The sequence below is a fragment of the Anastrepha obliqua genome, chromosome 3 (assembly GCF_027943255.1).
Source record: "Anastrepha obliqua isolate idAnaObli1 chromosome 3, idAnaObli1_1.0, whole genome shotgun sequence".
Classification (NCBI taxonomy): domain Eukaryota; kingdom Metazoa; phylum Arthropoda; class Insecta; order Diptera; family Tephritidae; genus Anastrepha; species Anastrepha obliqua.
The window spans coordinates 11,464,407-11,490,540 of NC_072894.1; positions in this window are offsets into that span (position 1 = coordinate 11,464,407).

Genomic DNA, 26,134 nt, shown 5'->3' on the forward strand with positions numbered 1-26,134 from the left:
TTTTTGAGTTATATTCGACAGCGCGGCAAGAAACGTTTTTCGAGAAAAACGCAATTCGAGTTTTCGTTCTTACTCAACTTTCGTTCGATGCGCATCAATCACTTCACTGACTTTATAGCGCATTTCTACACTTTCCGTTAAGCTTAAGACATTGAAAAGATATTCTTTAGATTGTAAATGAATTTTTAAAGCAAAAAAAAAACAAAACCAATGGATTTGAAAGTGCGGGAGGAGCTGCCGCCCTTATTAGAGCAGCTGATGGCTTTTTTTTGCTATTTGAAAGTTTGAATGTCAAAGTGAGCAGCTACTTTTTGTTGTTTCATTTGTTTATTTGCATTCTGAAGGAAATGTTTACATTCAACAACAAAATACAATATATGCAAATGTTATTGTTGCTCCAGTGAGTTCACCTTTTATGGATGTGCCTTGCACACAATAAATTTATTTGAGTTATTCGTTTACATTGGTTTAACTGCAAAATATATAGCTAGGCGGCTTATAAATTTAAGCCAAGAAAAATTGAACTTTGCATACATATCCGCACTACTCTCTCCGATTTGCCCATCAAATTAAAAAAAAATATGTATATACATATATATAAAATCCACAAATCTTAGAAATATGAAAGTTCTGTTTTAAAATTTGTAGCTCATTCATATTTTCATGCCGTTTAATTAAAATAGGTATATTCGCATATTCATTCATTCTACCTAAGCGACAGCTGAAAGCATTTGATTGCCACTTTGTAATAATTTTATTCTCCGTATTTGCCACACATTAAAAAATAATCTGCTTTCCATTCAACACTTTGTTGTTGTGTACATATATTCCATTTTAATTTCAGCATTCTGTCTGTGTAAACAATAAATATATTTCATTATTTATCTTCTTTTCAAACTGAGAACACCGAAGGAATGAACAGCTGAATTCGCACAATTACGATTCGATAGTATCAACACCGCTGTTGTTGGTGTACAAAGTATTAAAAGATAAAACATATACAAAAAATAAATTAAAACATTTTCCATAACAGCAAAATTCAACGATTAATCAAAACTTGACAACACACAACAAACACTTATCACGAATTTTTGGTAGTTGAGGAGCTGAGCTCTAGTCCAGGTTACTTAGTTATATACCGGCATATAAACGAATACTTGCATGTGTGTGTGTGCACATACACATACACATATGCACTAATATAATATAGTAAGCGTACGTAGTGGCCAACCCTCCAAATTCGTATATAACTCTTTCAACACTTCACTGCCACTTTCTTTTGCTATTAAAACATTAAAAAGGAGATGCTCAAAAAGCTTACGGGTGGTGGGGGTGGAGCGCAACGATAGTGCGAACCGATATAATATACTAGGAAAAATAAACACAAATCTCTTTCTAAAAAAATACACCAAAAGATCAAAATGCTGGCGCCTCGCACAGGCAACATTATTACAACAACAGCAAATGGCCAACAAGCCATGAGTGAGTGAGTCGCCGTCGCAAATCACTAAATCCCTTTTGCAACGATACCACCGACACACACCAACAAACACGCAATTCCAATTGCAAATTTAACTTTTGTGGGGCGCATTAATTGATGATGAAGCGATTGTCAGTAATCAAAAAAAAAACATTTAAACAATAACACACAACACTACCACCAATAATATAACACCAGTTGAAAGTAGGAAAGTTGCGCGCCAATTTCACTACGAAAATTTACGCACAGATTTTACACGCGCGTTTGTTAATACTCGTACTTGGTTGAAAGGGTGGTGGTGAGCAACACAACAGTCGTAGTTGGAGCTCGCGCGTACATCCAAATCGTTTCACAATTGAATTCTAACTGACGCGCTGGCGCTGGCAGCACTGGCCGCCACAGCCAGTCGCCAGTGAATCAGACGCGCGGCAGAGCAGCGCTCACGGCTACGTTGCGCGTTGCCTGCTTATGTTTTTCGCGCAATTGACGTACGCAGACGCCGAAGCGGGCAGCATGAAAGTGCACGACAGATAACGAACAAAGCTTTGGTAGCGCACAGTGGTTGATTGTGTGGTGATTCAGAAAAGAAATATTTGTTTGATACGCTTTAAGTAACTATGATAAATAGCGGGTAAATGCATATGCGTTACAATAAGAATTTTCAAAAAATCGATTTTTTTTATTTTATTTTCTTAATGTTCATATATTTAAGAATATGTATATATACATATGTAATTGTCGCGTACACCCTTTTTTGGGTGTTATGCAAGATTTATTCCACTTATAAATTCTTGTCTTGCCACTCACCTTCACTTATTCCGCCTTTACTTTTTATTTGTTTATTTTCTATATTGACGTCACGGCATTTGGGAAGGCGCAATCTGGTATTCTATCATTCTTGTTGAAAATCCGCGCACTATTTTAAAGTTTTATGCCTGTGTTTATTGGTTGCTGCAGTGTAAATTTCAACCCAATCTGATTTCTAGAACTTATGTCACGACTCTAGATTCTGCAGGCGATAAATATACATATTTTAGCACTTTTCTAGAATGAATGGCGTGATTCAATGATTTTTTTAAATATATTTTTTTTATAAAAATACTTGTGCTGACGCGGTCAATGTGTTATATAGTAATGTAGTAATGCTGCAACAAAGGCAAATCAAATATTTGTCAGCTGAATTGAAAACTTTTTCGTCAAATGATGCACTGAAGAATATCTTCAATATGCTACGGCTCTTACACTCTTTGTTGGCTGTTTGGCCGAGCTCCTCCTCCAATTTGTGTGCGCGCCTTGATGTTGTTCTAAAACTGTAAGACCTGTAGGTCTAAGGTACTTCACTCACCGTTTTAACTTGACTTCAAACGGTAAATGATTTTGTTTTTTGTTTTTGAACACCTTTCGGAAAATCACTTCAGACATGGGCTTAATGCTTGACATATCGAAGAGTAAATTTATATTTACGCATTACTTCGTACTGCTTCATTAGACGGGTAAAAAAATAAATTTTTTTATTCACCTAAACCCTTAAATGACTCTCAAACTACGTTAAAGTCGCAAACGTACGAAACTCGTAAAACATCCAATCAAAATTTAACTGGTTTAAACGAATTATTTAATAGCCTACCGTGGCATTAATCGGGATAAACGACTTCATTCGAATTATCTCGGAAAAATATTTTTTCAAATCTTTAAAGTAAAAAACAAAACACGATTTCTCATCCTTGAATGTACGCCATTTTGTCATTTTTGCCATTTTTTTTAAGATTGTAGTTCACGCGATAACGACATTTATACTGAACAAGAACCCTTTGTTTCTTTTTATTTCAGACACCTGTGAGTCCCGGACTCCGTGTCACCAGCAACGTACTTGTTTTTGGAAGACCATTTTTTGAAGGCTGACAACTTTTTGAACGAATCTTATATGGCCAACATTTTTTTTTTATTTTTTAGCAATGGATCATAAAATAAAATACTGGAAACAAAAATAAAAACTCTTTTTTTGTTGTACACGCTTTAAAAAAACACCATTTCAAATGAGGCGAGGGCCTTAAGTGCAACTAATGCGGATTGGCAACTAGACTTAATTCTTATAATTTAAGCGGATTAGGAGAATTTTCGTTGGCAACATTGCCGAAAAATGACAGTTAATGTCTATTGTGTTTGAAAAATAATGAAACTTTTGAAGAGAACAACAAGAAAGACTGGGGCAATGCTAGTTTGCACTAACGCGTACGAAATTTCATTAATCGTTTCAGTTTGAGAAATAGAAATTCAAGATTTTTTTAAATCAATATTTATTTCTTAGTTTCATGGCAGCTAATAATACCCGTATTTGTTGCCCGCGGTCCATCTTTTTCGGACAAAACTATCTAATAGCAAATCCGATGTTCACTAATCTGCGTAGCAACCATTTGTCACACCATAATTTTAATCAGAATCTCCGGTAATCCCGATTAAGGCTTATTACTGGTATGTAATATAAGGGGCAAAGTCTCCAACAAGCGGTGCAAAAATCCGATGGTTTCATCTACTGCCATTCGCATAAATGGAACCATTCGGTGATCATAACTGGTATTCATGCAGACAAAACTTTGCGGCCACTCCTTAAGCAGAAAAAAAAGTATTATAAAACTGATTAGACTTCAAACCAAGACCTTAGTAGGGGCCCTCACAGGACATTATCTCATAGAAAATCATGCAAGGAGATTAGACGTTTACACGCATGATTTCTGTCATAGCTGCAGAAATGAGGAGGAGTTGGAAACAATTCAACACCTTTGTTGCGCATGCCCAGCTCTAGCCAGGAACCGATTTTTAAAATCCTACTTCCTAACGAATACTGATAATCTATACACTTTAGGTATCAACTACCTTTTACGCTTTGTCAAAAGCTCAGGATGGTTCAATATGGAGAGGGAAATGTAGCCCAGCCCCGCGGCTCACAACGGACCCATTTCGTGGTCTAAGTGGCATCGTTGTCTCTATATGCGACAACTTAACACATAAAAAAGGACACTTTTAGATAGATAAATGAATTTTTAGAAAACTATAACAGGAGTAAAACAAACGAATCTCAAATTTTGGTGTGCCTAGGCGTTTTAAACAGCAGGAACTTGGGTAAGAAGGAAACTTTAATCTTGTTTTTTTTACGAGGTGTAAAAGCAATTGAAAGCCTTAGTCAGTGTGGGACTTTAACACCACTAAAAACACCTGAGGTCCAGCGGTTCATTCTACAGGGACCCCGATTTGGTAATTACGTCTGGAGGTCGTCGTGAGTAGTAAGCTAAATCGTCAGTTAAATTCATCTGCTGTTCGTCTTGCTGCATTTTAACAATACGGCAGTTGCGTTCGTCTAGCATCATTCCAAAAGCTTGCCCCACCAACAACTTTTCATCCCACTCAAGCATTTGTGTGACTAGAAAATTGGGCGTTAGAAACACACCAGTCTTGGTTGCTAGGTCGCCGCGTTCCTTCGAGAACCTGCTGCAATAAGAGGCCACTTGCTCGGCAGTCTCCTCTTCGTCCAAGCATTCTGGGCCATAAGAACTACCACCCAAGTTTAGGCGTTGCAGATATTTTTGGGAGCATCCGCGTCTGCTTAAAAGCTACTCCAGTAAAAATTCAACGTCTCCATGTTTTCGACAGATCCACTCGTTAATCCTTGAGATCAGCCTATGCGGCCACCGGCCTTTTGGTGACTGGTCCCATTTCGATTACCATTCACCTATCGAGTTAGAAAGTTCGGCCTGTTTGAGTTCCTCTATCGGCGGTAGTACAACCTCCTCTGTTCATTTGCAGATTGCATCGTGCGACACCCTCCTATAGGCACATGTGGTACTCAACGCACTTGTTTTACTGACCTGCAGTACATCTTTAAAATTACACTTATAGAGCCCGTCACTGTGGAAAGAGTTTTTCTCCTTGCGCCCTGTGATCCTCCTATGCTCGGTAGCATACCCATAAGTGCGTTGTTAATCCTGTCGCCTTCACACAAACAGCTGTAAGATGTTTCCTGAATGTTAGTTTGGAATCAATGTACGCGCTAAGATATTTTATAAACTCCTGGGATCCTATATCGTGGCCTCCACCTGATATTGACAAGTCTTCTTTCCGCTTGCTCCTACTCATCAGCGCCTGTTCTATTTTTTGGGTAGCTAAGGTAGTTAAAGTACTTCCAAGCTGACGCTATTCAATAGGGGACTTGTAATCTTAATCATGGACTATAGATTCAATATTCTAAGTCATGCTGGTGCTGTACCCAAGACAAAAGCAGCACATTCTGCGATTCTGTGCCTTGATTATTATTAATCTTTATGGCTGCTTTGTTTGTTTGTTCACATTTTCATGGAAATTTTGTTTTTAAGAATCACTTTTACAAAACCAAGTAATAGGTAAATGTTAATGTTGCTCGGGTGATACCACATTTAGTATGTTCACTTTTTTTGAAGGGTTTAATTGATGTTTTTTTTAGTTCAAAAGCACTTAGGGCTGCGTTATTTTTGGTATTTCGACCGGTGACAGGCACAGCGTCACTCAACAGGACAATGTTGGCTCACACAGCCTGTTTAGTGTTACGAGTGTTTAGTACAACCGACTAAAAGGGCTTCAAGTTGCCAACACAGCCTGAGAATTTCGGTAGAAATGTTTAATAATTTGCAAACGCTGCTCCTTTGTAAACTTCATTATGACAAAAATGTAAAAAACAACACATTTTAAAGTGCGAAAATATTTTTTATATTATATTAACTATTTTTCACCACTGATTGTTGCACAATGCACCACTGTCTGTTGGGTCGTTCGTCTAGCTAACAAACACCGGCGTTCGGCGATTGGCGAAAGCTGCACACACAAATTGCCAGATAATAACTATTCATAAAGCAGCAGAGCAAATACAAAACGGGGCAGTAGTATCCATCACAGCAACACAAAAACCATGGCAAATAGGGAAATTGGGAGACTCTACCAGCAGCTACAAATATGAACAAAACTAACAACAAACAGACATGCATGCCACATGCAGCATCACATCGCAAGGCGAGTGAGCAGAGAATACAAATTGCGTATGCTTCATGACACATACATACACATGTAGGTACATACTGTTGTATGAGGAAGGCTAGAGACGTGAAAAACGAGTATTTACATACCCATATGTGTATGTGTTGTGGGAATTGGCAGCGGTGCACTTGCACTTGTTACTTTGTGTGCAAAGAAGCATTTTAAAACAGACTACACTCGTTTGGTCACACACACACACATCTACAGGGTACACACCTAGTAGGAATAAGACAATTACCTCGTACGAGGATGCACGGCAAACTCAAGGGTCGCTTCTGACTATGCATCAGCATCGACAGCAAAACCGAACATTCTAATCTCTTAGTGCACAAATTCGGATAAGATGCGCCGCATTAAGCCTAGCCGTTTAGGTATTATGAGCTTCCCTAAATACCACGTTTTGTAAATGTGAGACGGGACCTTCTTAATTCGTAATTTATGATTACTTACGAAAGGCATCAAAATCGACTAGAATTACTAGAACCAAGAAAACATATCGGCGGTATTTAAACATAACACAGAAAACAACGAGGATACGACACAAATATATGATGATGTGAGACAAAATAAGCCAACATCAGACAAACTTAAGGGGGGGAGCCTGCTTTAGAGGCTTCAAAAAATCGATTTTTTCGTGGATTTTTTTGGGAAGGAAAAAAATATTCGATTGAAACGAAACTTTCAGCTTTTATTGTTATATATTTCAACAGTCTTCTCAAATTTTTACATTAAAATATATGTCATATTATGTCTGCTACAAGCATTGTGCCGAGGCGCCTCGAGTGCGCATGTGTCGTGCGGCGGGAAAGATGCAGGTCGCAATTTTCATCAGAAACCAAAAACCCAAAAAAAATGTATTTTAGTATAGTATAGCTTCTAGTTAAATCAAGAAAATTAAACAAAAATTCTGAAATTCAACAATTTTTCGGTAATTAAAAAAAAATTTATTTTTTTGGAAAAACAAATTCACGTTAGATTGTTTAAAAAGTGGGTTAATCATAACTTTCTTAAGGTTTTTTAGGTTCAACTAGAAGAGAACTTAATTCCGAATACAATCAATGTTATCTTGTTTCGATAGAACGTTTAACTTTTTCCCTATCTTTCCCGCCAATTAGAAAAAATCGTAAAAATAAAAAACAGAGAAATCGCACTTCGAGCGATCCGGCCGCTCGTATACCTGCTCGACGCTTGCTCACAATTTCTTCTGTAACTTCGAAAATATTTTGAATTTGCTTCTGAAATTTTGAGGACACATTCTTCGATAGTTTGGGAAGACATTTATGCAAAAAACAAAAAATTTATTTTTTGAAGCCTCTAAAGCAGGCTCCCCCTTAAAACGAAATTGGCGATTTTTCTTTTAAAATCTTTTAAAGCCTTTATCTACCTTACCCTGTCATAATCGTGTGAACTAACTAAAAAAATTTGTTTAGCATTTTTTTTGGACTTTTAAAGTCAAAGAAATGGTCAAAAAACGGATTTTCATCTTTGAACGTCCGCAGAAATGGTTCGATTTCATTTCGTTTCAGCAAAGAATCGCGGATGTTAATTCGGTCCATTAAATTTTTCACAGACAATTCATGTGGTACCCAAACATCGAGCTTCTTTTTGTAACCAGCCTTTTTTAAATGGTTCAAAACCGTTTGATGATGAATGTTTAGTGCCTTGGCGAAGGCATGGCAGCTTATGTGACAGTCCTGGTCAATCTCTTCCATAATTTCATCGACTTTTTCAACGATAGGTCGACCGGAGCGAGGTGCATCTTTCACATCGAAATTAACAGAACAGAAGCGAGCGAACCATTGTTGTGCTACACGAACAGATACAGCATCGTCTACGTAAACTTCACAAATTTCATTGGTGGCTTGCGTGGCATTCTTCCCTTTTTTATATAAAAATTTCAAAATATAGCGAATTTCTTCATTACTTTCACTCATTTTTGAACAGCTATAAATTTTTTTCAACTTCTCCGAATTTAATTTTTTTTTTGGTTAAATGAAGCTTAAAATGTCACCTTTCTAACACCATATGATATGACACAATGTGATTGGTAGCACTGGAGATATATACTCCAACGACATCTATTGAAAAATACGAAAAGACTTTTACGACTACCCAATACATAATTAGCGCGTACACGCTTTTGGGTGTTTGGCTGAGCTCCTTCTCCTATTTGTGGTGTGCGTCTTGATGTTGTTCCACAAATGGAGGGACCTACAGTTTCAAGCCGACTTCGAACGGCAGATATTTTTATGAGGAGCTTTTTCATGACAGAAATACACTCGGCGGTTTGCCATTGCCTGCCGGGGGCAACCGCTATTAGAAAAATGTTTTTATTAATTTTGGTGTTTCACCGCGATTCGAACCCACGTTCTCTCTGTGAATTCCAAATGGTAATCACGTACCAACCCATTCGGCTGCGGCGGCCGCCATTTCCATTACACTCATAAAACATAACTTTTTATAGTATTAAATTTTTCTCTCAAAGTCATATTCTTCCTCCCACACTTTCAAGCATATGTATGCATATACAATACATATGCCGATATGTATAGTTGAATTTATCAGCATCTGTTGTTGACTCACTCAGCATTTGGTGGATGAGTCTAGACTTGTGAGTAAATTATTGCAAAATATTTTCCGAGAGATTCAACATGCGATAGTTGTTTGTGTAAAATTTGAAGTTTCCGGCCAACTCCATTCATCGCCTGAGAGCTCGAAGTGATGCTTCATAAACTGCTCTATTTATTTTGATTACTAAGTCTTTCTCACTTCTTTGCGCTTAAAAAAACAAATTTACCTCCCCACAATGCCAAGTGCAGCATATCAACAACAATAGCGTCAACGTCACTTGCATGTGCACGTGTGAGAAGTGACTAAGTTTCTGTTGTTAACATTACTCTTATTTTTCTGTGAACTATGTGCAGATGTATGTACGTTATTAGATATGTATGTAAGTTAACAAATAACACCTAATATAGGATATTTTACTTGTAAGAGACATTTGTAAGTTTCATAAGTTTATAGCTTCATAAGTTAAGAAACAGCCCTCGCAATTGCGATATAACATAAGTTGTATCAGCGCGCTATAGCTGCAAGGGTCAGCGACAGTAACCGGACACTTTTGTTTTACTGCAAGAGTTTCCGCTATCGCCAAACATTTTCAGCGCGCTATAGCTGCAAGGGTCAGCGACAGTAACCGGACACTTTTGTTTTGCTGCAAGAGTTTCCGCTATCGCCAAACATTTCGCTGGGTCGGCTTGATACCATGACATTATGGCGTGATGCGAGTTTTGGCTTAGGTTAAGTAAAATATTCTATGTTTTAAGAAATCAGTTGGGATATACAGCGCACCTTCGATAAGTCGCCTAAATAAACATCCACTCCGGCACTTGGCCGTTAAAATAATTTGTTTCTTTTTAAGAGGCTCAGTTCGCCTCTCAACATTAAAATTAATTAATTGGCGCCCAACTAGTGGTCAGACTCCACAACCAATAACAGCAGCAGCATAAAACAGCAGCACAGGAGCTGCAACAACCAAGCAATTAAGACAGCAGCGCGGGAACTGCGAGTGACCAATAACAGCAGCAGCATAAAACAGCAGCACAGGAGCTGCAACAACCAAGCAATTAAGACAGCAGCACGGGAACTGCGAGTGACCAATAACAGCAGCAGCATAAAACAGCAGCACAGGAGCTGCAACAACCAAGCAATTAAGACAGCAGCGCGGGAACTGCGAGTGACACACTTTATAAAGAAATTTTGTTCTTGTGTTAGTTGAATCATGTAAGTGGATACTCTAGCCAAAATTTTTCTTCAAATACAAAAGTTTAATTTTTACAAAAATTAGTTAGTACTTGTGAGTATTTTATATTGCAACAGATCATACTTAATAACAATAATCAGAACCAGGTTTCTGAAACACGTGAGAGTGACTGCGTTGAGAATTTTAGTTGAAACAATTTAGCATCCAGATCGTTAATTAAATTACTTTGTGCTACTTTCTATGTGTCTAAAATTGTGCTATAACAATACATACAGTTCTCTTTTGACGGCCCGTTTTACTTTTCGCGGCCACTGGCCTGCGCATGTCACAGTTCAGCCAATATAGAAAACCTCGCAAGCAGTCTAGCGACTCAGATTCCGACTGTGACATTCGCATCAGAGTCCCGGCTACAAAACTTCTCCCTACAGTTCCCCCACCATTAGGTAAAATGGATCCAGATCAGCTTAGGGAAATAATAAGGTCGGCTGTCAGCAATGCTTTAGCTGAACAGGCCGCTGTAAACGAGCAGAGGGAGCGAGCATTGACTCAAAGAATTAATGAGTTGGCTCAACAAATAGCAGCAGCAAACGTTGCCGCCCCACAAGTAGTAGCATATGCTGCTATAGGAATTAGAAACGACATTCGCTGTGACGAGCCACTAGATGCCGTCAAATGTTTACCTGAGTTTGCAGGAGCACAGGAAGCTTATGTATCTTGGAGGCAGGCAGCATTAGCCGCTTACGAGATCTTCAGACCACATAATGGCAGTTCTCGTCATTACCAGGCTGTTATCATTATAAGAAGCAAGATCAGGGGCCCCGCAGACGCGGTGCTGGCCTCATTTGGTACTGTATTGAATTTTGATGCGATAATAAATCGCCTAGATTTCACATACAGCGACAAGAGACCAATTCACGTCATTGAACAGGAATTAGGTACCTTGAGGCAAGGTGGCCTGTCCCTGCTTCAATATTACGATGAGGTAGAGAAGAAACTCACTCTTCTCACTAACAAAGTTAACATGTCATATGAGCCGGCTTTAGCAAAGGGCCTATGTGAAAAATTCCGCGACGATGCGTTGCGTGTATTCATATCGGGTCTCAAGCGCAGTCTTACAGATGTGCTCTTTGCAGCAAAGCCCAGAGACTTGCCTTCAGCGCTAGCTCTCGCGCAAGAAGTTGAGTCAAATCATGAAAGGTACACATTCGCGGCTAATTTCGCAAGAAGCCTAGAGGACAAAGAGCGCAAGCCGCATGCCAAAGCGCAGGGTCACCAACAGGAGAGGCATTCGCAACAAGCCGAAACACAAGCTAGCGGTACAAAGAATCCACACTTTAGCAAGCAAAGCAAGGCCCCAGTGCAGACTGACCAACGAAGCAGTAGGCAGCACAATAATAATGGCGCACCGGTGCCCATGGAAGTCGATCCTTCCTTTTCAAGGGTTTTGCAGCCCACTCAGGCCCCTGTTTACGCGAATAGGAAGCACCCCACATCCGACCGCACAGGCGGTCAGAGAAATCAGCAAAGATTGAATCACGTCACGCAAGACGCGGGACAGGGAGCAGAGGCGTACGCTGATGCCGCCTCTAGCGCAGCGGCACAAATCAATGACGATGCTAGTTATGACTCTGATGCCCTCAATTTTTTAGGAGTAAATCCCTGCTACCCGTCATCAGACGAAGAATAGCAGGGACTCACATGCGATTCCTCATAGACACGGGCGCGGCCAAGAATTTCATTCGGCCACATGAAGGGTTAAAAGGCGTACACCCTGTAGAGTCCTCCTTCAAAATTCATTCCATTCACGGCGAGACACAAATTACACACAAATGCTTTGTTACAATGTTTGGGTTAAAGGCAACCTTTTTTATTCTGCCGGACTTGTCAACTTTTGATGGGATTGTAGGCCTTGACCTGCTAAAGCAGGCAGCTGCTTCGCTTTGTCTAGCTTCAGGACAGCTTAAATGGGGCACGGAGGTCGAACAAATCACCTTCCACACGTGCAAAAATGTAAATTTCACAAATGTAGACTGTGCAGAGGCATCCCCATTAGCTAGAAGTTCCTTTTTGAAAATGCTAAAGACCAGACAAAAGGCCTTTGCAGACCCAGACGAGGCGTTGCCGTATAACACATCAGTCGTAGCTACCATTAGGACCACAGATGAGCAACCGATCTATGCCAAGCTTTACCCATATCCAATGGGAGCAGCTGATTTCGTTAATAAAGAAATCAAAGACCTGCTAAAAAATGATATAATTCAAAAGTCAGTCTCTCCCTACAATAACCCAATATGGGTAGTAGACAAGAAGGGCACTGATGAAGCGGGCAATAAGAAAATGAGGTTGGTAATGGACTTTCGTAAACTTAACGAAAGAACCGTGCCTGACAAATACCCTATGCCAAATATATCAATGATATTGGGGAATTTGGGGAGAGCCAAATTCTTCTCAACATTAGACCTCAAGTCTGGTTATCACCAGATCATACTCGCAGAACGCGACCGTGAAAAAACCTCTTTCTCTGTAAACGGGGGGAAATACGAGTTCAAAAGGCTCCCCTTTGGATTGAAGAATGCAGCAAGCATCTTCCAAAGAACCATTGACGACATACTGCGAGAGCAGATTGGCAAATTTTGCTATGTTTATGTCGATGACGTAATCATCTTTTCAGAAGATGAGGACTCCCACATTAAACACGTGGATTGGGTCCTAAAAAGCTTACACGAAGCAAACATGAGGGTCTCCGTCGAAAAGTCACGATTTTTTAAGAAAAGCGTGAACTTTCTTGGTTTCATAGTCACCAGCACTGGCGCCACGACGGATCCTGAAAAGGTTAAGGCAATACAGGAGTATCCAGAACCTAAAACACTGTTCGAGGTCAGATCATTTCTAGGCCTCGCAAGTTATTACAGATGTTTCATTAGGGACTTCGCCGCAATAGCAAGACCCATCTCCAATATTTTGAAGGGTGAAAATGGAACAGTCAGTAAGCATAGGTCCAGAAATATAAAGGTTCAATTCTCTGAAGTGCAGCAAAGGGCGTTTCAGAAGTTGCGCGACATTTTGTCATCTGAGAATGTAATGCTCCGGTACCCCGATTTTAAGAAGCCATTCGATCTAACGACCGATGCTTCGGCTCACGGCATAGGTGCAGTTTTGTCTCAAGAGGGTCGTCCTATAACAATGATTTCAAGAACATTGAAGGACAGCGAGGTAAATTATGCAACAAATGAGAGAGAGTTATTGGCAATCGTATGGTCACTTGCCAAGTTAAGGCACTATTTGTATGGGGTGAAAGACATTAATATCTTCACTGACCATCAACCCTTGACCTTCGCAGTTTCGGAATCCAATCCAAATGCGAAGATCAAAAGGTGGAAAGCGCGCATTGACGAGTCTAATGCACGTATCTTCTATAAACCCGGCAAGGACAATCTGGTTGCGGATGCCTTGTCAAGACAGCAGCTCAACGCTGTGAATGAACAAGAAATTGAGTCCTGCGCTGCAACGATCCACAGTGAGGTATCTCTCACCAACACCATTGAGACAACAGACAAACCCTTGAATTGTTTTCAAAACCAAATAGTGCTAGAAGAGGCACGTTTACCCTTAAAACGAAGTTTTATTCTCTTTGGAAATAAGAAACGCTACTTGATCAGCTATACTTGCATCGAATCGCTGCTAGACGAGCTCGAAGATGTAGTTTCACCCAAATGCGTAAATGCTCTCCACTGTGATTTACACACGCTTGCAATGATACAAGATTCATTGGTTCGTAGATACCCGGCCACAAAGTTCTGGCATTGCAAAAATCGCGTAGTGGACGTATTTGCGGTGGGAGATAGAAGGGAAATCCTCACAGCCGAGCATAATAGGGCCCATAGGTCTGCACAGGAAAATATCAAGCAAGTACTCTCGGAGTACTACTTTCCAAAGATGGCAAGAATGGCCAATGAAATAGTACAAAATTGCAAAACATGTGCCAGGGCTAAATATGATAGACACCCTAAAAAACAAGAGCTTGGGGATACACCGATCCCCTCACATGTAGGTGAGATGTTACACATAGACATTTTCTCCACTGACAGGAAATACTTTCTAACTTGCATCGACAAGTTCTCTAAGTTTGCTATTGTCCAACCGATCCCCTCAAGAACCATTGTGGATCTGAAGCCAGCTTTAATGCAACTAATGAATTTTTTTCCTAAAGCCGAATCCATTTACTGTGACAATGAACCGTCATTGAATTCAGAGACCATAGTGACTATGCTCGCAAACAACTATGGGGTCAGCATTTCAAATGCACCACCATTGCATAGCATCTCGAATGGACAGGTTGAGCGCTTTCACAGCACTCTGTTAGAGCTAGCCAGATGCCTAAAGATCGATAAAGGCATAAATGACACCGTAGAAGTCATTTTACTGGCTACAACTGAGTACAATAAGTCGATCCATTCGGTCATCGACCAGAGACCAGTTGATGTGGTTCAGGCGCACCCAGATGAGCCACATGAAAAAATACAAGAAAAGATCAGAAACGCTCAGACGATGCTCAGAGCTAGGGAGAACGCAAATCGGCAAAATAGGATCTTCGACGTTGGTGACAAAGTTTTGGTCAAGTCCAACCGACGACTCGGAAACAAACTCACACCCTTATGTGATGAGAAGGCCGTGGAAGCAGACCTGGGGACCGAGGTCCTCATTAAAGGGAGGGTGGTCCACAAGGACAACCTAAGGTGACTCCCTTGTTTTTTTACACCTTTTTTTAAGCCACTAGGCAAACTCGTATAAGTTAGATATAGTTGTTCAACTTACTTTTAGCCACTTGGCATAGTTTTTATAAAACTTTCTTGGTGGTGGGCCTTAAAAAGAAAAACAAAAATATTGCTAAAACATCCTCATTTCACAGGTTTGGATCCATATTACTCCTTTCCTTATCCCTGGCTTCGGCACATGTCATCGACTACTCGCGTGCCAGGTATATTCCCATCGTCGACGGCGAAATCTTGGTATGGGAGAAATACGCCTATATCAGGCACTCGGCAAACCTCTCAGAGTACGCGCGAATGGTGGAAGAGACAGTCAAATTAATTGACATGTTCCCGCTATCCCACATGAAAAAACTTCTAAGTGTGGACACGGCACATCTACAGGACCTATTGGAGGCGTTAGGCACACACCATAGAGTCGCCAGGAGCTTAGATTTCCTAGGATCCATACTGAAGGTTGTGGCGGGTACACCCGATGCCGATGATTTAGAGCAGACTAGGTTTACTGAAATGCAATTAATAAATGCCAATAATAGACAAATAGAAATAAACACTAGAATTCAGGACCAGCTTAACCAGTTAACAATCACTGTCAACAGAATTCTCAAGATAGCCAAAAACTCACAAGTCGACACTAGCCATTTATTTGAAACACTACTGTCTAGAAACAGAATGCTAATGATGGAGTTGCAAAATTTAATGCTTGCTATTACTCTTGCAAAGGCTAACATTGTTAGCCCAAACATTTTGGACCACTCAGATTTGAAATCAATTTGGCTAGAGGAACCCACCAACACTCCCATAGGAGATCTTATGTCCGTTGCGTCCGTAAAAGTTCTTCAATCCATTAACACCATACACTTTATAATTAAATTCCCCGAGATAAAAAGAGCTTGCAGAAAGATCACGATTTATCCTGTCGTCCACAAGAACTTCATAGTGCGATTGCTTGACAACGTCATAGCCGAATGCGATGGAGAAACCCACACACTGCAGAGTTGCGCCGCTTCACCTGGAGCCACATTTTGTCGTCTGGCTTTGGAAAGTTCATGTGCCAAAGAACTCCATGCAGGTGGCACGGCACACTGCGAGATCCAGCCGAGCAACCTGGAAATAATCACCCATGTAGATGACGGAATCATCATCCTCAACGACGGGTCCGCAAGGATTCAGGTGGACAACGGCACTGAGATCCAGGTACAAGGCACGCATCTCATCACGTTCGGAGACCGAGTCGCAATTAACGGGACTCTTTTTTACAATCACAACAACGTACGCAATAGAGTCCCGGGTATTGCCAATTCTCCCTTGCTGAACATCACTGCCACCCAAGATGTCCTCAGCCTCCCTTACCTTCATCGTTTGAATGAACGTAATCTGGAGGTGATACAGCAATTCAAGAAAAACGGCGGAACTGATCAAGCTTATCGTGTGGCATTCATCATTGGAGCCATATGCTGTGCTTTAATCTGCATTGGCCTCACTCTTTGTCGAATCATCGGTGCAAGGAAGTCTGCAAAGCAGCTACGAGAAGTCGTCGCCGGGATTGGGTCGGCCGAGGACGGCCTTATACTTGAAGGGGGAGTAGTTAACAAATAACACCTAATATAGGATATTTTACTTGTAAGAGACATTTGTAAGTTTCATAAGTTTATAGCTTCATAAGTTAAGAAACAGCCCTCGCAATTGCGATATAACATAAGTTGTATCAGCGCGCTATAGCTGCAAGGGTCAGCGACAGTAACCGGACACTTTTGTTTTACTGCAAGAGTTTCCGCTATCGCCAAACATTTTCAGCGCGCTATAGCTGCAAGGGTCAGCGACAGTAACCGGACACTTTTGTTTTGCTGCAAGAGTTTCCGCTATCGCCAAACATTTTCAGCGCGCTATAGCTGCAAGGGTCAGCGACAGTAACCGGACACTTTTGTTTTGCTGCAAGAGTTTCCGCTATCGTCAAACATTTCGCTGGGTCGGCTTGATACCATGACATTATGGCGTGATGCGAGTTTTGGCTTAGGTTAAGTAAAATATTCTATGTTTTAAGAAATCAGTTGGGATATACAGCGCACCTTCGATAAGTCGCCTAAATAAACATCCACTCCGGCACTTGGCCGTTAAAATAATTTGTTTCTTTTTAAGAGGCTCAGTTCGCCTCTCAACATTAAAATTAATTAATTTGTATGTATTGATACAGAACTGCAGCTGCTAGGTGCTTTGTTTTGCTCTGTTGCCGGTCGTCGATGTTTGCCGTCCAATGCCCACCAATGCAAATACAGAGATGTATAGTATATACATAGTAGGTGTATTGGCGATATTTTGCTGCTACTGCGTTTTCGTAAGCTGATACATTTGCAGTCACTGCAAAAACTGTTATGGACTTTATTGTTATACAAAGTTTACAATGTTAACATTTGCCTTTGTGAAACGGCTTTTGGCGCTGGATTGAAGTGGTTTTTGTTGTCTGTCAGTTGCAACAGGTTTTATTCGCAAGTGAAAAATTCTGTGAAACTGAATACAGTAAGAGTTTATAGATCATTCAAGAGCATTCCAAAGCAATGGTAAAACCAAAGAATGGAATATTTTAATTTTTTTTTAATTGAAGTAGAAAACTCATCAACATCCATTTTTAAATACGGTTTAAGCTCGGCAATTCCATATGAGCCCGATGTGACGGGTTCAAAAATCGATTTTTTTTTACATTTTTCGGAAGAAAAACATGTTAAAAATATACTATAAAAATTTCAGACAGAAATTTTAATTATTTTTAAAGTTATAGCTAAAATAAAAGAGCGCGCCGTAGTGTGTATGAAAGCGTGTGACACGCCAGCAGCAGCTGCTCTGACCGTCTTTAAACGCGTTTTTCTCAAAACCATGTTTTCGAAATTTCGGGGAATCACTGACTCAAAACTATTCAACCGATTTGGCTAAAAATTTAACCCGTTATTCTAGACACACATATCTAGATCCCGGACCTTTAAAATATAAAATTTTTTAATATTATAATAAACCATTTAATTTAAACAATTTATGAAGAAAAAAAATTAGATTTTGAGAACTTTTTTTACAAGTCCGCCATTTTGTTTTTGTTTTTTTATTTTTATGTATATTTTAGGTTCGGGACCTAAAATAAAGTCTACAGAATAATAATCTCTTTGAATTTTTTATTTCATTTTTTAAAATTTGGAAGGCTGTGTGTTTCCCCGAACCAACTCATCTTAATTAAAGGACTCCACTTTGACGTCAAAAATTTTAAACAAATTAATATAAAATTAACTTTAAAAAATTTTTTTATATACTTCAAAACACCAATAAAAAACATGTAAAAACTTTAAAACGATAGCTTTTTATTTTCTTTTTAAAAAAGATTCATGAAAAAACGTCGAAATTTCGGTCGTTACACCGGACTACTACCATAATCGGAAAGCAAAGTCAGGGTGCCAAAATTGATATGGCAGATTATTGAAGAATCGAATATACATTGAACACAGTCAGTAGAAAATTTTGATTTTTTAGATTTCACAAAACTTCAAAATGCCTTTGGATAAGCTTTAGTATACGACTCCACCCCAGGTATGTAGTTCCTGTAAAAAAATGTATCCAAACGGTTAAACTCTTTGAAATATTTCTGATATTCTGAAAAAAACATTTGGCTTCCAGATTTTTTAAATTTTTTAAAAGATTTATTCTTTAAGTTCTTTAAGTTTTTTAGTTTGCAATTGTACCATGGCCTGTAAGGCCTGTTATTCAAAATCGGAATGTTATTCTTACAGAATTCAAAGAGGATTGTTTTAGAGGTACGACTCCGAAACATCTGGGGCGGAGAGTAACTGAAACTTAAGAAGTAGGCTATTTAAGAATGAAAAATTACAAGCTTTGTAATTAAATGAAATTTCGCCATTAAAACCAGCAGGCGTAGATAAAAACATTCTTCAATACTATTCCAGCACTCAAATCCATTTTTTTTTGTTTTTAGAAAAAATTTCTTGTAAACCAAAATTGGATAATTAATTTTGCGGCATCTTGTACTTACGTAACTTTGGGTCAAGAATGGCTTGGGACGCCAATCTCTCCGATATATCTCGATTTTAGCTTCATTGTTGATTTAGAGCTTTTCAGTACCTAAGTACATACAGTAAGTTTTTTGATTCCGCCATGCGTCACGAACCGTCGTCATGTGGATAACTCTATAAAAGCCTAGTGCGTGCGAATAATAGTAAGATATATGTACATGTGGCAACCCTGCCACTAGCTTCTAGCGTAGAAAGTCAAAGCCTCTCTCTTTCTCAGTATATTCGGTGCCTCTATTGTTTGTATGTAAAAACTCTCACTAGATCCACCGCTAGTAGGAGAGAGATCTACCGCTAATTATTGATAGGCCAAGCAATGCTATAGCAAAGTTATGCGCTTTCTTCTCAGATGACACGTCAAAGGGCTCACACGCGTTCGCGATAATTATTATTAGCTATTGGTATTGTATTACAACATTAATTGAATAAAGTAAATTTGTTTTTTAACGTAAGTGGTTCCTTAATGTTTTATAATTACGAGCAGTATCGCTACATACATCCACAGTTGGACTTACATTTTAGTTTACATGGAATCGGTTTACCTAATATATATTATTTCTTCGATAACTCCGGCAGTGCAGTAATTTAGTACGCCAATTAACTTACCTAAAAAGAGAAGAAAACAAAACATGAGTTTATTTATTTATTTAACAGTGTTGCTTATTTATGTTCAGTTTTAGAACTAATAGCGCTCGTCCCTCGGCAAACACTGCAAACTTCCGAGTGTATTTCTGCCATGAAAAAGCTACTCATAAAAAACCATTTGCCGTTAGGAGTCGGCTTAAAACTAAAGGGCCCCTCCATTTGTGGAATAAAATCAAAACGCACACCACAAATAGGAGAGGGAGCTCGGCCAAACACCTAACGGAAATATACGCGCCATGAAAAAGCTACTCATAAAAAACCATTTGCCGTTAGGAGTCGGCTTAAAACTAAAGGGCCCCTCCATTTGTGGAATAAAATCAAAACGCACACCACAAATAGGAGAGGGAGCTCGGCCAAACACCTAACGGAAATATACGCGCCAATTATTTATTTATTTGTTATTATCTACCAGATAAAATTCATTCCGAAAATATTTGTGTATTTTCAAGCTCTTACAAAAATACCCGATGCTTCATATTTTACAGTTCAGTTTTCATATTTTTTGGGGGGTGAATGAAAATGAGGTTTGTACTTTGCTCTCGCGGCATTTTGTGCCGTTCTCTTGAAGGATAAGTTTAAGTTTTGTTCACCTCTCAATAAATACCATATATAAAAATTTTAACAAAAAAAAGTAAACCAATTCTTGACACATTTTGTTCAAAAATGGCTACAGGATCCAATTTTATCAAGAGACACCCTTGAATAGGGGTATCTTTGTGAAAAATTCAGAAAACTTTAAAAAATAAAAAATTGTATGTATTCAAATTCGGTTTGGTATTCTTTTATTGTAGTTCTAATCAACGGTACGCAGATTTCCAGCACCTTAAAGGTGAAATCATCCCCTAACTGCCTAAAAACTTAAAAACTAATTTTTTTCAAGGAAGAACTCCTCACCGGAAAATTAAAAAAAATGTTTAAAAATTTTTTTGGAGTTGCCGAATCCGAATTCGTTGTCAGTTTGTTCTTGCGGAGTCAAATTGAAGGTCAGTTCAAGGTCAAACGCAGAATATTTAACGGAAAATTCAAAAAAAAAATGATATAAATATTTTTGGAGTTACTGAGTCCGAATTCACTGTCTATTTGTCCTTTCGGGCTCAAATTGAAGGTCAGTTGAAGGTCAAACGCAGAATATTCACCGGAAAAATTATTATACAGGTTTTTGGAGTTGATGAGTCCGACTTCGTTGCCAGTTTGTCCTTTCAGGGTCAGCTAAAGGTTTAGACAAAATTCACATTTTCTTTTCAAAATCGAATGCATTAAAGTATCTTTCACGGCGATAAAGGGTCTGTTCCGTTATGTTTGCCTTGGCGATGGGTTGTGGTAATATCGAACAAAGGATACGCTACTACATACTAATTATTATTATGATTACTTAAGTATCATATTATTTTTCCTTTAAACCTGATGAAAAGAAAGATTTATTTTATATGTTCCTTTATTCAAGAAAATTATACTACCATTTTTTTTACAGCCCATATGTAAAAGTTCGTATGAAATTCAGTTTTCATAACGTTATGATGAATTATTTTTCAAAATTTATTTTCATAATTTTATTGTTAACAGTCAAAATTTCTGAAAATAAAAACAACAAAAATATTTAACATAAAAAAAAAAATGTACGTCTTTATTTTTTTCGCACTGTGTGGGCACCACTTTTATCTCGACCGTAACTGTATGCACAAATACAAGGTGGCACAAAATTAATCACCGTATTTTGTTCATGAATAACTTTTTTACTAAATCCAAAAAAAAATAATTTTGAGTGATGGAAATCTTTATTTTGACCTTTACCCACTCCATTGCTTTGTTTGTTTGCATACAGCGGCTGTTTAGTTCACAAGCGTCAAATATGATTGACGTAAGACGCCATTTGCAAAAATGAGAAATTTTCCGCTAGCGTGATTAATTTTGTGCCACCTTGTATATATATGCATGTGCAGTGCAATATTCTACTATTTCAAACGTCACCTACTGGAGGGGTTACTTTATATAGTGGAAAAAATTTCATGCTCTCCAAATGAATTCAATTGTTGTTTTCTACAAATATTTTCTTGTTGGTAAATCTGGTATTATGGCATGTATACATACTTACATACTTACATATATGCAATACAAGAAATATGTATCAGTACAAGGACTTATTTCCAGGAAATAACACAAACTCAAATATTTCAAAAGAAAAGCAGAAATGAAGTAGAAAAATTATTTTCAGTTCATTTAATTCGCACATTTTGGCTTTAGAGCGCAAAGGTTTGTCCGTTGGACTTGCGTGACTTGTATATATACATACGGCTATGGTCATTTAAATAGCACATTTGTACTTTGAAAGCAAAGAGTTCAATATGTTTTTAAATAATTATTTTTTATTGGGGGAAAAACCAACATAAAAAATAAAAAAAACTTATTTACTTCCACTTTAAAACAAAAAAATGGTCAACAAGAATTTCAGTTCTGATTTAATTTACGAGAACGTTGATAACTCACGAAACCTCCTGGACACATAAATAGCACATCCCAAAAAATTCCAAATAAAAGCAAAAATAGTAAACAAATCAGATAGTTAAGTAATACCAGATTAGTATTTTGTACTCTATCCACCGTTTTTGATGCTTCCGCCGCCAGTTTGATCGTCTTTTTTGTGAACCTAGGATTTAGCGCTTGATATTTTGGGTGATGTACAATAGTTTTCCCATCTGGCCCCATCCTATTTATTTTGGTTTCGTCGGTCCAAAGTACGTTTTTCCAAAACTGAATAGATTTGTCTTTGTGGGCTTTTGCAAAGGCAAGTCGGTGTTTGAGAGGAGTGGTTTTTTTCTGCTTGTGCGGCCAAACAGCTGGGCTTCGTTAAGTAGCCTTCTTACAAGCTTTCTGGATACCTGTAGACCAGATTCTTGGTTTATTTCAAGCATTATTTGCCGTGCCGACTTAAAATGATCTGCTTTGGTCTTGGGTATTATGGCTCTATCCACATTAACATCAGTTTGTCGCGGCTTTGGTTTGCTTTCCATTTTTTTTTTTTGCTTAGATAGAAAGAATCTTTCTTAACTAAATTAAGAGATTATAAACCATTTTCCGAGATCACATCATCATTTCAAGTAATTCTGCATATGTAGCTTTTTCTATTTTGACTCACGCGGTATATAAGAGCTCTTTTCTCCGGCTAAATTCTTTTCTAAACATCAAGCGAAATTCTATGTACAGTGGGCTCTCTCTTAAGCGGACACCTTAGGGACTAAAAAATGTGTGCGCTTATAAGAAAAGTGTAAAAAAGTTAATAAAATGTTACGGGAGGGTTAAGGGGTGCAAGGAGAGTCTTCCAAATTCTTAAAGATTTGTGGTAAGTACTGACGCAAGAGTCCGCTCAGGAGAGAGTAGGTACACTGTACATACATAGGTATGTATATCGCAATAAACTATTTATATGTCTCAAAAATTTTCCCATTTAATTAATTTGAAGAAATCAACAAATCAATTTCTATGAAACATTCAAAGCCGCTTCTATTTGCATGTTTATACGACGGTAATTATATTCGTGCCTACAATAAACTGTGCTGGATACACCTACATACATAGGTATATTTGTATATTTATTTATGCACATTTGGGAAACAGATAATTAAATAAACAGATTTGAAAATACTCGAAATCGTAACTATGACTGCAGATGGCGCACCGTGGATATGGTCCGGCTAAAATATGATATTAAAATTTTTCATTAAATTTCATTTCACTTAAATATTTGAAAGCAACGAAATCACTTTCATCAAACAATTTAAAAATGATGTATTTCGAAACTAAAATTGTGAAACAAGCTAGAAGAGTGAGTAAAGAATGGACACGAAAAAACAATAGTCATGCGAAAGTCGTTAAATTCCGTTAGGTTTAGAAATACCAGGTATATACCTATGAAATGAGAATATGGGCAGGATTTTAAAGGTCGCAAGATGGGGGCCGCATGAACTGACTGAAAGGCAGCAAGAGAACCGAAAAACCACTTGTGAAATGCTGCTCTCCCGGTTTAAAAGGAAGTCTTTTTTGCATCGAATCGTTGAGGGTGATGAAAAAAGGGTGTATTTCTCCAATCCCAAGCGTAAACGATCGTATGGTCCGCCCGGCCACAAGCCAAAAACAACGGCCAAACCAAATCGCTTCGGCCGCAAGGCAATGCTGTGTGTTTTCTGGGATCAGCGTGGCATGATTTGGTACGAGCTATTAAAACCAGGTGAAACAGAGGACGGTGCACACTACCAATGACAATTGACCGATTTGACCGAATTGACTATACACCGAAAACGCCCAGAATATGCCGATCGCCGTCACAAAGTAATTTTTCTTGATAACAATGCACCGCCACATCGAACAAGAGCGACCCGGTAATTGGTTGAGACGTACGATTGGGAACCTCTGGTGCATGCGGCTTACTCACCAGACTAGGCGCCTTCCGATTATCATTTGTTTGCATCGATGGGCCATGCACGTTCCGAGCAGCGCTTCAATTCTAACGAAGAATCCAAAAAATGGCTCGATGATTGGTTTGCGGTCAAAGACGGTCAATTTTTTTGGCGCGGCATTGACTTACTAAATGAATAATTCGTAATTATATTTTTTTAATTATACAATAACAAAGAGATCTTTAAAAACAGGCTCAACAACTTCTTTGACACCAGACCAGACGATTTTTGGCGGAACGGCATCAACGAATTGGTCGAGAGGTGGGAAGAAGTTGTAAACAGCAACGGCGAATATTTAAGTGACCAAATTATTCATATAATTATTATTTTTTGTTTAAATAAAAGTCTTCGGTAAAAACGCTACGAACTTATTCCCCAACCTAATATAAACCAGATAGCTGTAATACACAAACAAACAAGCAATGGAGCTCGTAAAAGGCAAAATGCAGATTTCATTACACAAAATAATATTTTTTTATTTAGTAAAAAAATTATGCGAAAACGAAATTCTTATTTATTATTTTTTTTCCAATTTATAATTACTTTCACCCACTGTTACAACAACAACTTCGCAGCTGTTTAATGTATTTTTAAAATTGACTTGTGTTCATCTATTTGGCAACATTATTTATTGTCTAGTTTCGTTTACTTACGAATTTTACATGAACATAAATATAACCGGCAAGGAAGGAAAAAGCCGGGCCGCACTCTATGAACCCATGCAAATTTTAGTAAAACTTATTTTGGGCTGGCCGTTGTTGTTGTTAAGCAGGATTGTTGATGTGCGTCGTCCGATTGGTACCGCTGTTTTACTGATATTATGCGCTGCAACATGACCAACAACTTTTTTTCTGATTTTTTCTCTGTCGCGTAACATTATGATATATAGCTCTCCTTCTCTTTCTCTCTATGTTATATATCTGTATACTCTGTCTCACAACGAAGGCTTTGTCTTAGGTATAGAAAATGTATAGCTCTCTTTCTCCTTCTCTCTACGTTGTATCTTTTTTTCTCTCTCGCGTAACGAAATTTCTAAACGTTACATTTTTCCAATTCACTCTCCATTCTCGCTCAAATATCAGACCGCCGCTAAAGAAGTTTCACTTCAAAAAAATTGTGTCCTCATTTCTAACCCCCCTCGTATGTCAACTGAAATGAAATTACGAAAATACTCGTATAAAATTAGAAACGCGTAATTTTGCGAATTCAATTTTTGTTTGTTTGCTTCTTTAATATCCGCCATGTCTTAACATTTAATCGTAGCAAAGTCATAAAATTTCATAAGCATTCGCTTTTTTATAGCGTCGGCGTCGGCGTCGGCCTCACACATATGACAATTCCAACTATGCACTTCTAAGTGATTGCACATGTAGATATGTATCTATGTTTATTTAACTACCTCGTATATGCGTGCCTCCATTTTCGTTTACATACCGGCGGCGCTTATGTTATGATGCGAGGCGTTTAAATCATTGTCATTAAATTACAACAATCATGCGAATACATTTCGAATCGTATCACGTTTTCGCGGACCTGTGACATTTTTACGAGGCTTATTTTCATTTTACTGCTTCATCATCAAGACAGGCACGCAGCAAGCGACGACCAAATGATTACCCGTTCAGCGTTGACAGCGCGCCACTCTCCGACACTCGTAAGCCACATCAGGCTTGCTCTCGACCAACGCGGCATCGTCGTAATGATATCGCCGCAGTCAGTATACCACTTATTGCCTGCAGCCAATTTGCAACGAAGCGACTGCGTGTTACAATTGACCGTCAACAGCAATGCCTACCCAGTGGGGCCAATATTGTTGATAAACCCATTGACGAGATTATTGGAAGTATGTATGTGTGTACATTAGGGCGCACTAATCTCTATACAAAAAGGACTTGAAA